General features: G+C 46.8%; 1 protein-coding gene across 1 annotated transcript in view; it reads left to right on the top strand.

The window, feature by feature from the left end:
* Positions 1-14,319, top strand: part of LOC146856150 (V-type proton ATPase subunit S1-like) — a 296,718-nt gene that overhangs the window by 168,688 nt on the left and 113,711 nt on the right. The window lies entirely within an intron of this gene.

Below are 14,319 nucleotides of genomic sequence, written 5' to 3'. Positions count from 1 at the left end.
CAAGAATTAACAGGTCCAAGGAAATTGAGCCCAAGACCCGCCGAGGCGGGAATTGAACCCTGGTCCCGGGCCAGACCTTTGCATCAGGGTCTGCCGCTCTAACCATTGATGCAAAAACAACAATTGATGGACAGAATGCAGAACAATGTCATACATTCACCCCAGTACAGAGATCTGGGCCTAAATCCATCGTTTTTTTGCTCACCATGCCGTTCCAGTTTGAACCCAGCCATATGCAAATCAGTCTTGACCCTGTGCCTCATGGGAACAGTCCAGCCCGAACTGCCAAGCCAGGTCCTCCCTGGACTGGAAACAAGCATCCTAGGACCGGTTTCGGGGTTTCACCCCTCTTCAGCCAGGATAGCTTGATTCCAGTGGCATGGAGAGCAAGGGACCCACGTCTGGGCATACCCTTCCCACTCGGGGCGATAAATGCAAAAACAACAATTGATGGACAGAATGCAGAACAATGTCATACATTCACCCCAGTACAGAGATCTGGGCCTAAATCCATCGTTTTTTTGCTCACCATGCCGTTCCAGTTTGAACCCAGCCATATGCAAATCAGTCTTGACCCTGTCCCTCATGGGAACAGTCCAGCCCGAACTGCCAAGCCAGGTCCTCCCTGGACTGGAAACAAGCATCCTAGGACCGGTTTCGGGGTTTCACCCCTCTTCAGCCAGGATAGCTTGATTCCAGTGGCATGGAGAGCAAGGGACCCACGTCTGGGCATACCCTTCCCACTCGGGGCGATAAATGCAAAAACAACAATTGATGGACAGAATGCAGAACAATGTCATACATTCACCCCAGTACAGAGATCTGGGCCTAAATCCATCGTTTTTTTGCTCACCATGCCGTTCCAGTTTGAACCCAGCCATATGCAAATCAGTCTTGATCCTGTGCCTCATGGGAACAGTCCAGCCCGAACTGCCAAGCCAGGTCCTCCCTGGACTGGAAACAAGCATCCTAGGACCGGTTTCGGGGTTTCACCCCTCTTCAGCCAGGATAGCTTGATTCCAGTGGCATGGAGAGCAAGGGACCCACGTCTGGGCATACCCTTCCCACTCGGGGCGATAATTGCAAAAACAACAATTGATGGACAGAATGCAGAACAATGTCATACATTCACCCCAGTACAGAGATCTGGGCCTAAATCCATCGTTTTTTTGCTCACCATGCCGTTCCAGTTTGAACCCAGCCATATGCAAATCAGTCTTGACCCTGTGCCTCATGGGAACAGTCCAGCCCGAACTGCCAAGCCAGGTCCTCCCTGGACTGGAAACAAGCATCCTAGGACCGGTTTCGGGGTTTCACCCCTCTTCAGCCAGGATAGCTTGATTCCAGTGGCATGGAGAGCAAGGGACCCACGTCTGGGCATACCCTTCCCACTCGGGGCGATAAATGCAAAAACAACAATTGATGGACAGAATGCAGAACAATGTCATACATTCACCCCAGTACAGAGATCTGGGCCTAAATCCATCGTTTTTTTGCTCACCATGCCGTTCCAGTTTGAACCCAGCCATATGCAAATCAGTCTTGACCCTGTCCCTCATGGGAACAGTCCAGCCCGAACTGCCAAGCCAGGTCCTCCCTGGACTGGAAACAAGCATCCTAGGACCGGTTTCGGGGTTTCACCCCTCTTCAGCCAGGATAGCTTGATTCCAGTGGCATGGAGAGCAAGGGACCCACGTCTGGGCATACCCTTCCCACTCGGGGCGATAAATGCAAAAACAACAATTGATGGACAGAATGCAGAACAATGTCATACATTCACCCCAGTACAGAGATCTGGGCCTAAATCCATCGTTTTTTTGCTCACCATGCCGTTCCAGTTTGAACCCAGCCATATGCAAATCAGTCTTGATCCTGTGCCTCATGGGAACAGTCCAGCCCGAACTGCCAAGCCAGGTCCTCCCTGGACTGGAAACAAGCATCCTAGGACCGGTTTCGGGGTTTCACCCCTCTTCAGCCAGGATAGCTTGATTCCAGTGGCATGGAGAGCAAGGGACCCACGTCTGGGCATACCCTTCCCACTCGGGGCGATAAATGCAAAAACAACAATTGATGGACAGAATGCAGAACAATGTCATACATTCACCCCAGTACAGAGATCTGGGCCTAAATCCATCGTTTTTTTGCTCACCATGCCGTTCCAGTTTGAACCCAGCCATATGCAAATCAGTCTTGACCCTGTGCCTCATGGGAACAGTCCAGCCCGAACTGCCAAGCCAGGTCCTCCCTGGACTGGAAACAAGCATCCTAGGACCGGTTTCGGGGTTTCACCCCTCTTCAGCCAGGATAGCTTGATTCCAGTGGCATGGAGAGCAAGGGACCCACGTCTGGGCATGCCCTTCCCACTCGGGGCGATAAATGCAAAAACAACAATTGATGGACAGAATGCAGAACAATGTCATACATTCACCCCAGTACAGAGATCTGGGCCTAAATCCATCGTTTTTTTGCTCACCATGCCGTTCCAGTTTGAACCCAGCCATATGCAAATCAGTCTTGACCCTGTGCCTCATGGGAACAGTCCAGCCCGAACTGCCAAGCCAGGTCCTCCCTGGACTGGAAACAAGCATCCTAGGACCGGTTTCGGGGTTTCACCCCTCTTCAGCCAGGATAGCTTGATTCCAGTGGCATGGAGAGCAAGGGACCCACGTCTGGGCATACCCTTCCCACTCGGGGCGATAAATGCAAAAACAACAATTGATGGACAGAATGCAGAACAATGTCATACATTCACCCCAGTACAGAGATCTGGGCCTAAATCCATCGTTTTTTTGCTCACCATGCCGTTCCAGTTTGAACCCAGCCATATGCAAATCAGTCTTGACCCTGTGCCTCATGGGAACAGTCCAGCCCGAACTCCCAAGCCAGGTCCTCCCTGGACTGGAAACAAGCATCCTAGGACCGGTTTCGGGGTTTCACCCCTCTTCAGCCAGGATAGCTTGATTCCAGTGGCATGGAGAGCAAGGGACCCACGTCTGGGCATACCCTTCCCACTCGGGGCGATAAATGCAAAAACAATTGATGGACAGAATGCAGAACAATGTCATACATTCACCCCAGTACAGAGATCTGAGCCTAAATCCATCGTTTTTTTGCTCACCATGCCGTTCCAGTTTGAACACAGCCATATGCAAATCAGTCTTGACCCTGTGCCTCATGGGAACAGTCCAGCCCGAACTGCCAAGCCAGGTCCTCCCTGGACTGGAAACAAGCATCCTAGGACCGGTTTCGGGGTTTCACCCCTCTTCAGCCAGGATAGCTTGATTCCAGTGGCATGGAGAGCAAGGGACCCACGTCTGGGCATACCCTTCCCACTCGGGGCGATAAATGCAAAAACAACAATTGATGGACAGAATGCAGAACAATGTCATACATTCACCCCAGTACAGAGATCTGGGCCTAAATCCATCGTTTTTTTGCTCACCATGCCGTTCCAGTTTGAACCCAGCCATATGCAAATCAGTCTTGACCCTGTGCCTCATGGGAACAGTCCAGCCCGAACTGCCAAGCCAGGTCCTCCCTGGACTGGAAACAAGCATCCTAGGACCGGTTTCGGGGTTTCACCCCTCTTCAGCCAGGATAGCTTGATTCCAGTGGCATGGAGAGCAAGGGACCCACGTCTGGGCATACCCTTCCCACTCGGGGCGATAAATGCAAAAACTTGCCACTGGATTCAAGCAAGCCTGGCTGAAGACGGCTGAAATGCCAGAAACCGGTCCTAGGAAGCTTGTTTCCGGTCCAGGAAAGGCATGGCTTGGCAGTTCGGGCTGGACTGTTCCCATGAGGCACAGGGTCAGACTGATTTGCATATGGCCATGTCTCAACTGGGGTGGCAGAGTGGGCTAAAGAATGGTGATGGATCAAACCCAGATCTGTTGACTGGGTGTGAGTGTTTGATTGGTTCTGATGCTCCGTCCATCACCACCCCCTTTTGTACCGCTTTGTTCGCCATAAGTTGGCAGGGTATGCTCAGACGTGAGTCCCTTGCCCACTTTGCCACTGGATTCAAGCAAGCCTGGCTGAAGACGGCTGAAATGCCAGAAACCGGTCCTAGGAAGCTTGTTTCCGGTCCAGGAAAGGCATGGCTTGGCAGTTCGGGCTGGACTGTTCCCATGAGGCACAGGGTCAGACTGATTTGCATATGGCCATGTCTCAACTGGGGTGGCAGAGTGGGCTAAAGAATGGTGATAGATCAAACCCAGATCTGTTGACTGGGTGTGAGTGTTTGATTGGTTCTGATGCTCCGTCCATCACCACCCCCTTTTGTACCGCTTTGTTCGCCATAAGTTGGCAGGGTATGCTCAGACGTGAGTCCCTTGCCCACTTTGCCACTGGATTCAAGCAAGCCTGGCTGAAGACGGCTGAAATGCCAGAAACCGGTCCTAGGAAGCTTGTTTCCGGTCCAGGAAAGGCATGGCTTGGCAGTTCGGGCTGGACTGTTCCCATGAGGCACAGGGTCAGACTGATTTGCATATGGCCATGTCTCAACTGGGGTGGCAGAGTGGGCTAAAGAATGGTGATGGATCAAACCCAGATCTGTTGACTGGGTGTGAGTGTTTGATTGGTTCTGATGCTCCGTCCATCACCACCCCCTTTTGTACCGCTCTAACCATTGAGCCACACTTCTCCACTTCTGGTATGAGAAGCCTGGCGACGGAGCCTCTAATTTTGACCCCGGAGACATGGCTACTGGTCTGAACGGTAACACTGACCATTACGAATTGGATCTATTTAGAAATCAGGAACAGCTGAGTATTTTAACGCATCCAGTCGGTTATTCCTCATTTTAGCCGAATGTTCACCTGGGAATTTCAGCTGCTGCGAGCTGCTGGGGTCCCCAGTGTCCATCTAACACAGCAGTAAAGAGTACACCTGCAACCTTACTACTTCCTTTTCCCGGATGTCATCTTCTGATGGTGAAACCAATAACAGCTCTCCCTTCTTTCTTCTTTAAATGTTGTACTTGGAAGGCCCACGCAGGTCAGGTCAAAATATAATCTTCAGCAATTTATCAGTGATTTTCCCATGCAAAGGATTTAGGGATTACATCTTATCTGTCTCATTAAATGAACCTGTACCAGGAAAATGCATTTGCCTCCGCAATGCTTTGTACACAAAATGCATACACGATATCAGATTTTTGCCATTTTTAAAATAAAATGTGGAATGCCACATTAGGTACATTTTGTTGATTTTTTATTGTTCGAAAGATGAAATGACCTTCTATTTCTCGTCATTGAAATATAGACCTCTGATAGCGAGCACGTAAATAAAAATAAGAAGTTTACAATACAACTGTAGATCTCTCTCTTACTTTACGCCCTTGTTCACCCTCCATACTTCCCTTTCGACTTCCTTCAGCTATGCTTTGGTGCATGGTTACATTGCTCCGGGGTGATACAGCGAAATAAATCCATTGCCCAACCTAGCTAACAACCCAATTTTTTGTAAAATGCAAAATTCGAATCTGTTACCTGGAGTGAAAATCACTAATCTGTTCAGTTTGGGGTTCACCCAGTGGCGTAATGAAACTTGAGGGGGGCTCCCTGCAAAGTACATGGAGGGGGCTCCCCACGCTCTGGACATAGTCAGGAGCCAGTGGCCCACCGCCCGTGGACAGTACCGGAGGGCCTCACCGTGCACTGTGACGACTGCGGGGGCTAAGATTACACCCCTGGGTTCACCCTAAAAGGGAGACCATCATCCTAGTAATTATCAGGAACAGAATCAAGTTTTCAGACTGAGGCCTTTGACACCGCACTTCTAACACACATGATGGCTGGGCACACGGAAGAGAGAAAAACCCAACAACATCAGGTAATACTGAAGAAGTGAACATACATCTCTCTCTCTCTCTCTCTCCCTCTCCCTCTCTCTCCCTGTGTCTCCCTCTCTCCCTCCTTCTCCCTTCTTCATAAACATGCATACAAACTCAGAAGCACAAAAATAGCTTTTTCTGTTTTTGGAGTTGTTGATGACACATCAGGGGCCCATGCCAAACTATAGGATATTGCAACCAAGGCTGGACTGGCCCTCCCGGGCATCGTGCGTTTCCCCGGGAGGCTGGATGGGTAGGGGCTGGTTTCGTTTCTGGAGGCCGGGTTTGTTACTGGGGGACCGGTTTATTTCTGAACTGGGAGGCACTGTGTTTTGCTAATTGTTATGGGTCTAAAAACACCCACTGCAGAGTTCCTTTTATATCCAGCGTTTTTCAGGCAACAGTAAAAAAAACGGTCAAGATAACTCTGGTGAATAATATTCCTGCTAGAGAGGGATCAAGTTTTGTCTAGTTGCAGTTCTGACTCCTCTGAAGTAGTGCAGAGGGTCAACATACCTGCTGCAAAGAACATGTACCATCCAGATTACAGAACTGTATTTTATGTGCATAGCTCAGGGGGGGTACTGCTTTTGTCACAGAGATCCTTCCTTTTGTTACTTGCACTTCATAAATTACAATTGTAATCTAACACAGCGAGCTATGAACTGCCATCAAAAGGCTACATGCAACCTACATGATGCAGGTTAGAAAGTTATATTTTTCCCTGTCTTTTTTATCCTATTGTTGCTAAGAGAGGATCGTTTGGGTACAAACAAATTATTGTTAATAAAGCCAATCTTAAGCGCTGTATTATGTTTTTAATCCCAAGTTTGTGCTTTTCCAGACCAAGCAATCTTAAAAAATGCCTACCTGCATGGATGACATTTGAACCCTATGCCTTGTATTCACTTTTGTCTTATATTACATTTTTCTATACACTGATTTACATATGTGTGATTCTTTGTCTCTGTATGTGTGTGATGTAAAGTGCTCCGACACCATACATTGGTATGGAGGTGGTATAAAACAAATGCAATATATGTGAGAGAGGGGCTATAGAGAAATGGGGGTCCCCTTTGGAGAGTGATAGTGAGGAAATCTGTGGAGGAGGAGATGATGGGGGGGTGCCCAAAAATACTGTTTCACTGAGCGCCACCAGCGCTAAAGCCGGCCGTACCATGCTGCTTTTTAGGGTGGAGGATGTTCACATCCCTCAAAATGGTCTTTCATTGTGTTTTCATCTCATTGGTTGTGCTTAACAGTGCACGTGTGCACATATTATATTTAAATTCATGTTTCATGTTTGACATCTTTATCCTGGCGCAATGTAATGTCATAATTTAATATGCCATGAAAGCTAATGCGATTGATTATATAATGAAAAATGTGGATATTTTTTCCCAGAGTTTCTTGGGGGAAAACCACCCCAAACTCCCCTTATGTTGGTCAGGCTTGTGCGCTGTGTGCACGCTTGCTACACACCGTACCGGGGTTGGTCTGACAAAACTTGCCAGAGCTCCTTTGGGTTCCCAATCAGGTCCAGGTGGTAGCAGCATCCGCGGTCCGTGCAGGTAACTGCGGTAGGGCGGTGAGGCCGGGTGGGGGGGGATTTCGAGGGACGATGCTTAGGGAAAATTAAATAAATAATTAATTTTCCCTCTGCATCGTCCCTCGAAGTCGGCCCCATGCGGCCCCACCGCCCCACCTCTGTACCTGCATGGACCGCGGGTGGGTAACAGGCACTCCCCGCTTTTGTGGCACACCCACGCACACCCACATACTCCGGTCTGAAGAGCTGGCAGTGCCTCTGCTTTTCTGCACAGTTAAACAAATTGCTCTCCATGTGCAGCTGCACTTCCACGTGCGCTATGACTACCAGTGTAAGACCTGCAAAATACTGCCAATCACCATGCGGCTATTCGTATGGTAGTTGATTGTGTTTTGCTGGTCAAATGCTGTTAGTCACACTTGATGTATGAGTATTGGAATTTCAAGCCTGTCAATCATATGATACTATTTCGCGTGACTGCTTGGCTGTCTTTGACACATGAGAACAATGCACTCTGTGTGAGCTGGTGGCTATGATGTCGTTCCGAGCAGACATACATGTGACCAAACAAGTCCCAAACTAGTTTATCCTGAAGCACAAAGGAGCCCAGTGCAACTAGGGCTGCAGGGGGTGCCGCAGGACCCCCAGAATAACTTAGCAGAAGTTCAAAAGGAGAATGATCAAGAAAGATGCCTTTCCATTTAATTTTTTATTTTGTAGCATTTAATAATGTGCATTCAAAGACACAGGGCAAAAGTCAGGCAACCTCTTCTGATAAAGTGCTCTTGATCCTCTTTTTTAACACGGAGACTGCTGTTTATTTTTCCCTTCTCTTACTGAAAGTGAGTGAATGTTGCAAACAAGTGATATTTCTCCTGTGGTACAGAGAGTGAGGAAAGAGAAGGCTGCAGTACGTCACCGTTTTCTAATGTACAGCAAAATTGACATACTTGTAAATGAACGTTACAAACATTTCAAAATGTATCAGTAACAAGTAAAGAGCAAATAAGGCATTTTTTTCTTATTCTGAAGTGTGAAGGAAACAATGATTTTAATAGGATTCACACAAACCAAAACACTTTACTTGTGTGTTAATTATGCACAGAAACCAAATTTCCATAAGCTATTGTTTGTGTCCATACAAGGTTAGCAGAAAAGCTGCATGCCTGGTGCAAATTGAACGGTCTTTTCAAGAAGATTTTTCTATGGAAAATGTGCTTTATGTTCATAGCCGAGGCCTGCCGCTCCATGCTTTACTCATGATTAGCACAATGTGCTTCACAAGTCACCACTGGACACATACTGCAATCCACCATTTTCCTGCTGGATGGGCGTGGCTCATTTGCTACACTTTCCCTGTATACGGTGATTTGATTTTTCACTGACCATGTAACTTCAGTGACGTAACGTTGATGGCAGCACCCCCACTCTGAAAATTGTTCCAGCACCACTTGTGCACCTCTTTTGCTCAATCAATCACACAGCCAGCCAGTCTACTTTAATGATGCGACCCATGGAGTGTCCATTAGGCCTCACCTAAAGGTCACATAGCACTCATTAAATGCAACACTAACAAGCATTGTCAATGCCAATAGGTCTGGCTTTAAAGGAAAGTTGTATGATAATGTGAAGCATTACAAGTCAATAGCATGGGAATTGATTTGTGTGGAAGCAAAGAACTGTAGAATAATGTTAATGTAGGTTAAAAGGTCAGGTGACAGTTGCTCTGTCAAGCCAGACCTAAACCTCCAAGTAGGTTAATAACTGCCCTCCTCACATCTGTGCTGCTGCCAGAGAAAAGCAACATAAATTATCTAGTTATCTAAGACACTTTAACAGCATTTCGGTGTCAAGTGTGTGCCCCTGAAAGTTCAAGCTCAGACAGCTAGATCCATAAACAAAATGATAACAACTGCGTGATGGCAAACACTTTTTTTGTGGGACCACAGAACTTCCGCCCAGTCAAAACATGTACTTCTGGCTCCCAATATGTGAGTGGAGCCAAAGCCCCTCTCTAGTGTTGCTCAAATAATTGTCTGGCAACAGCTGCGCTTTCAAGTCTGGACATAGCAAGGACAGAACAAAGCACCAGTTAATGACATGTTTTCCTTGAAGGCTTTTAAACTGACTGCGTGTGTGCATTATGAACAACCCTTCCTTCAGACCCACTGTTGAATCACTGTCTACCTGAAGTGTAAGTGTGTGTTAATGGTGCGCAGAAAAGGCATACGCGTCACATCCCAGGAATGCATTCAACCAAAAGCATTCATCATTCCCTCCTCTTTCCTGCTCATGACACAAGCACTCAAAGGGAATATGTGCAACGTCAGGTCCCAGCGATACAGTTTTAGAACTCACACACAACACCAGTGTTTCCCACATACTGCAACAATGCACTCCAGCAGCCACACACTCAAATCTGGCTTAGTCCAAAGAGAAAGGGCAACCACAGAAGGAAAGCTGTGACTTGGAATTGGACACGGCAACTGTACAAACAAACTCCAGCTTGCACAACATGAGATACGGCTTGGTAGCACCTAGAGCCGGCTTAAGCAATTGTGAACACTACATTCATTCAGTTAAACTCAAGTTTGCCCCATCACTACTCAGCCATACCAGTGATAGCAACAGCCTCTACAAATATTTGTACGATGTAATGACCATTCACCACTAAACATATAGTCGGTTATAGAGAAATGTCACCTTTTAAAGAATGACAACAAAGTGCATCTTTGGACTAAGAAGCACTACATACATACATACATAAGTGATGCATCATTATTCCTATAGCAAACATTCTGCACAGATGCACCACATTCTTCCCTTCAGTGACTGCCCCTTACCTGGTGCACTTCACCCTGGCAACCTTATACCCTGATTAGGACACTGGGCTGGATTTTGGTCCTTCTATGTTTTCTTTTTTATTACTCATACATTTGGAATGTCATCATGCACCTGCCACCAGATCTTCACGCAGGATAGCTTGTCTTTGCACTAATTTTTGAAATTGCCCATATTTATTTAACAAGGGGCAGATTTATTATTATTTAACACAACATAGCGTAGCAACCAAAGGGGCTGCTCTGTGTTGCTCAAGAGCAAAAAGCAGAGCCATGTTTTGTTAGAAATGGGCTGCTGCTGTCCACAGCCCCTGCACTGACAGACAAACAGGCTGTCTATGGCCACTCACATCCTTTGGACCATGGTGCAGAGGTGTATGCATGATGTCTAGCATAGGTTTGAACTGTAAGCATACTCTTCCAGTACCAAATCTCATGCCTAGACAAGTTATGAAACATCCCAAACATTGCATGTATGTTGTAGAGAGCAGCACACATGTAATGTGTGGAATGTTTGGAGAAATGAAAAGTTTTCCAAGCTTGCATCTGCTTCAAGGAGCTGTTAGTTTGCAATGCAAAGTCCAGTCTGCCAACCTTAGTAGATCGGGCTTTACATTAAAAACCATGGGTGCTTGTACTGACCCACCCAATTTACACCCATGTCATGTTCTCTTGACACAAAGTGGTGCAAAGAAGGCCAAAACGATATTTGAGCTGAGAAATGGGCACATTTCCATCATAAAATGCCTTTTGCTCTGGAAAGTGCATACCCTTACAAGGCTTTGTACTGCTTAGCTTCACTTAGGGTCTGATTATGGGTTAGGCATTGTATTGAGACCTGTGTGTAAACCCCTGTTTGCGCACAGGTCAGAATTACGAGTTGAGTGTTATTGAACACATCCGATAATTATCGGAGGCGTTAAAAACCTCATCATTTGTTAAATTTCTGCAGGTCAAATCTGCCAAAATGTAATAGGTAAAACCACATTTGGTGTGATAAAACACCAAAATGTGTATGTTATTCCCCAGAAACTTGTAATAGGTGCTATTTATTTAGCCACTCAAGTGCATTGATCTTGTGTCAGAGTTTGTACATTGTGAGTTACAGTAAGCTAGAGTCCAATCAAGGACATGGGAATTCATTCTAATATACTCAATTTACAACCTTTTTGCAGATATGTGCTAACTGGAGCATGTTGATTGTAAGGTTTTTCTGAACTGGCTGTTGTTTGATTCTGCCCTTTGCCAAGGTCAGTCTTCAGTGCCTTGCATAGCCCGGGGTTCTGCACTTCCCGGGTCCTGCCTCTGAGCTTCATCCGTATGCATCTTTGGAGTAGTTGACACTGTTTCCTGCAGGTATCCCGGCCCTTTGCCACAGAAGTCCCTCCCCATCATCCAAGTAACATTAATCTTGATTTTTGGGAGTCAATAGAGCAATTCTTTTTTTTTTTTAAACTCTTTTTATTATAAGAACTTTGACAACACGGCATAAGTTCACAGAGATACAATATAGGCAGTGGCATACACAAGGAGGCATCAGTACACAATATACTTTTATCGTTGGACTCACGGGGAGGGGGAAATATCCGGGTCACTCTGTCGGGGGGGGGCACAAATTTCGCCTCGGTACATGTTCCAGGGGGTCCATACCTTAGACCACTTCCGGGGGCATCCCCTTGAGGCTCTGCAGCGATCCGAACCCGTGTATTCGGTATCGTAGTACTGACACGATTTTGGTATCAATGAACCGTAAATGATCCATTTAATATATGACAGTGTTTTCGCTGCGCTACGAGCATGAATTCACTGAGAAATAGGGCATTCTGTTGTAAAGCCATGGCATCCATTTTAGATACGGCACCCATTTTGTTTCTTGCCCTCACATAGTCAATGGACGAGCAATGACCCCGGCAGAATCACCTTGTTAAGGACACGTAAGCCCGAGCCCGAGGAAGCTGACGCTGCGTGACTAGGCAGAATCAAGCTGCCTCCCCTGCCTGAGGCCAGCCCTGCTATACCGGTTCTCGTGTCCATTGTCCTGATTGAGAGGCCAAAGACGGTAGCCATGCCCGTTTATGATCCATAAACACCTCTTATCCTACTTTTCTATCCCTTACACCTGGCTCTGCTCCTCTCCTTCTTGGCTTTTACAATGGGGAGGATACGATTTTTATGATGGGGAGGATCGGTCAAAGAATGGGAAACTGACAAAGAGACTTGATCGAATACTGAAAACCTACGACTAATTATTGTTTGGTGTATGTTTATTGTCTGTTTGGGATACCGGGTTGGGCATGAAAGATATTCGTGTAATGTTGCCTGAAGACATATTTTATGTATTTAAGGAGTAACCCACTTTTTGCAAATCGAACAGTCTCGTAGATTCTGCCTTTGTGTGGTTCCTATGACTTCTGTGTCCCTGCAGTAAATAAATCTTGGTCTCTGACGCCACCATCGAGAAGCCCGCGTCTCTGTTTATTTGTGCACCAAGACAGGAAGGAACTCAGGGGTCTTCGGGTGTTGTTTCCCTGACACCTCTGGACTCTTAAAAGTCCAGAACCTCAAATTGGCGCCCAGCGTGGGGCGACGTCATCCGGTACCGGTCCAAAGCCTGAAAATTTCGAGGAGCTTCGTGTGAAGATTCCGGAGGGAGGTACCCCGCTTCATCGATCCCTGTATGTCGTAAAAGTGGCCCGACGATCTCTTCCACGAGGGTTCCCGTTCCTAGACGGCTACAGAGGACCGCTGCCTTGACTGTCGCCCTGTCTTGGACCCGAGGTGCAGACCTTAGTACGGCGAGACGTAGACGGGTTCTCCTTGGTGACGTCTTCCACATTTCAGTTAAGTATTAAGTGGGTTGCGCTCAGTTTGATTGTCCGTTGTTGCTTTTGTTTTGCTCTCTGGATACGTTTGTTTTTGAATTCGTAGATTGTCATTGGTTGCTCTTGTTAAGATAATCTTTGTTTTGGTATTGGTTCATTTGGTAGGCCTAAGTTCTTTGCGCATTTTTGTTGGAATCTGTCCTTAGTTTATAATGACTAACAGTAGTAATTGTTTCCTGTCCTGGTTAAGTTGCAACGGGGATTCCCGGTTGGAGGATCCGTGTTCGGTTCCTCCAATTGGAACTCCTACATATGAGCTCTATTGTAAACACGGTGTAGGTCCTATCGCTTATAATGAAGTATGGGTCCGTTACACCAGGAAAGATGGTGTCCTCAGTTGGCCACTGCATGGTAGCTTTGAAATCGAAATTCTAGACAATCTAGAAATGAAGTTGTTTAAAAAGAAAGCCCGGCCGGCAATGTTTGATTCTTTTCGCGTATGGAGTAAAGAAGCTAAACAGAGAGAAATTAGGAAGATGAAGAAGGAACAGAAAGAGAAAGGGTTGACATTAATGGAGTCTGCTAGACAGTTGCATGTCAACGAGACTGAGAAAACAATAGAGATGGCGAATAGAAAACATAATTTGGCGATTGATAAATGCTACCCTGTCTTGCCATCTTGTCCTGCTAAGCCGATAGAGGACTGTGAAAAGGATCCTCTGTTGTCTTATCTGTTGAGATCACCTCCACCGTATGCACAGGGTAATACAGCACCACAGTTACTACCTGTTGTGCAGCCAGCTGCTGGTCAGCCTGGAATAGTTGCTCCACTTCCTTTGATTCAAGCTCCTGTCCTTCCTGTAGTTAATGTTCCCTCGGCACCCCCTCTTCCTGGGTTGCCTATTCCGCCTGTGCCTGTCGTTTCGCAAACTGCTTTACCTGCTACTCCCACCCTTACCATTTCATCTGCTCCAGCTTCCCTGTTCCCGAACTTTGTAAACATTCTGACTCCGCTTTCTGTTCGTCGGAAAATAACCGACTCTGGAACTAATATCTTAACTCCTCTCTACAGGTCTTTAATTGGGACCCCCGTTTCTGACTCTACACAGAGACGTAGCCAGTTTCCTGGTCCCCAGGAACGAGAAATGTTAGATTCGACAGCTCTTAGGTGGTTGTCGAAAGCTGCGAAGTATGATGCACGAAGAGTGTCAGATACATTTATGCAATGGAATGAACCAACTCAGCGTTATGTCTTTGACGTGATGCGTTCTC

Source organism: Triturus cristatus, chromosome 4_1 (genome assembly GCF_964204655.1).
Source record: "Triturus cristatus chromosome 4_1, aTriCri1.1, whole genome shotgun sequence".
NCBI classification, from domain to species: Eukaryota; Metazoa; Chordata; class Amphibia; order Caudata; family Salamandridae; genus Triturus; species Triturus cristatus.
This window is presented reverse-complemented; position numbering and strand designations above follow the sequence as displayed.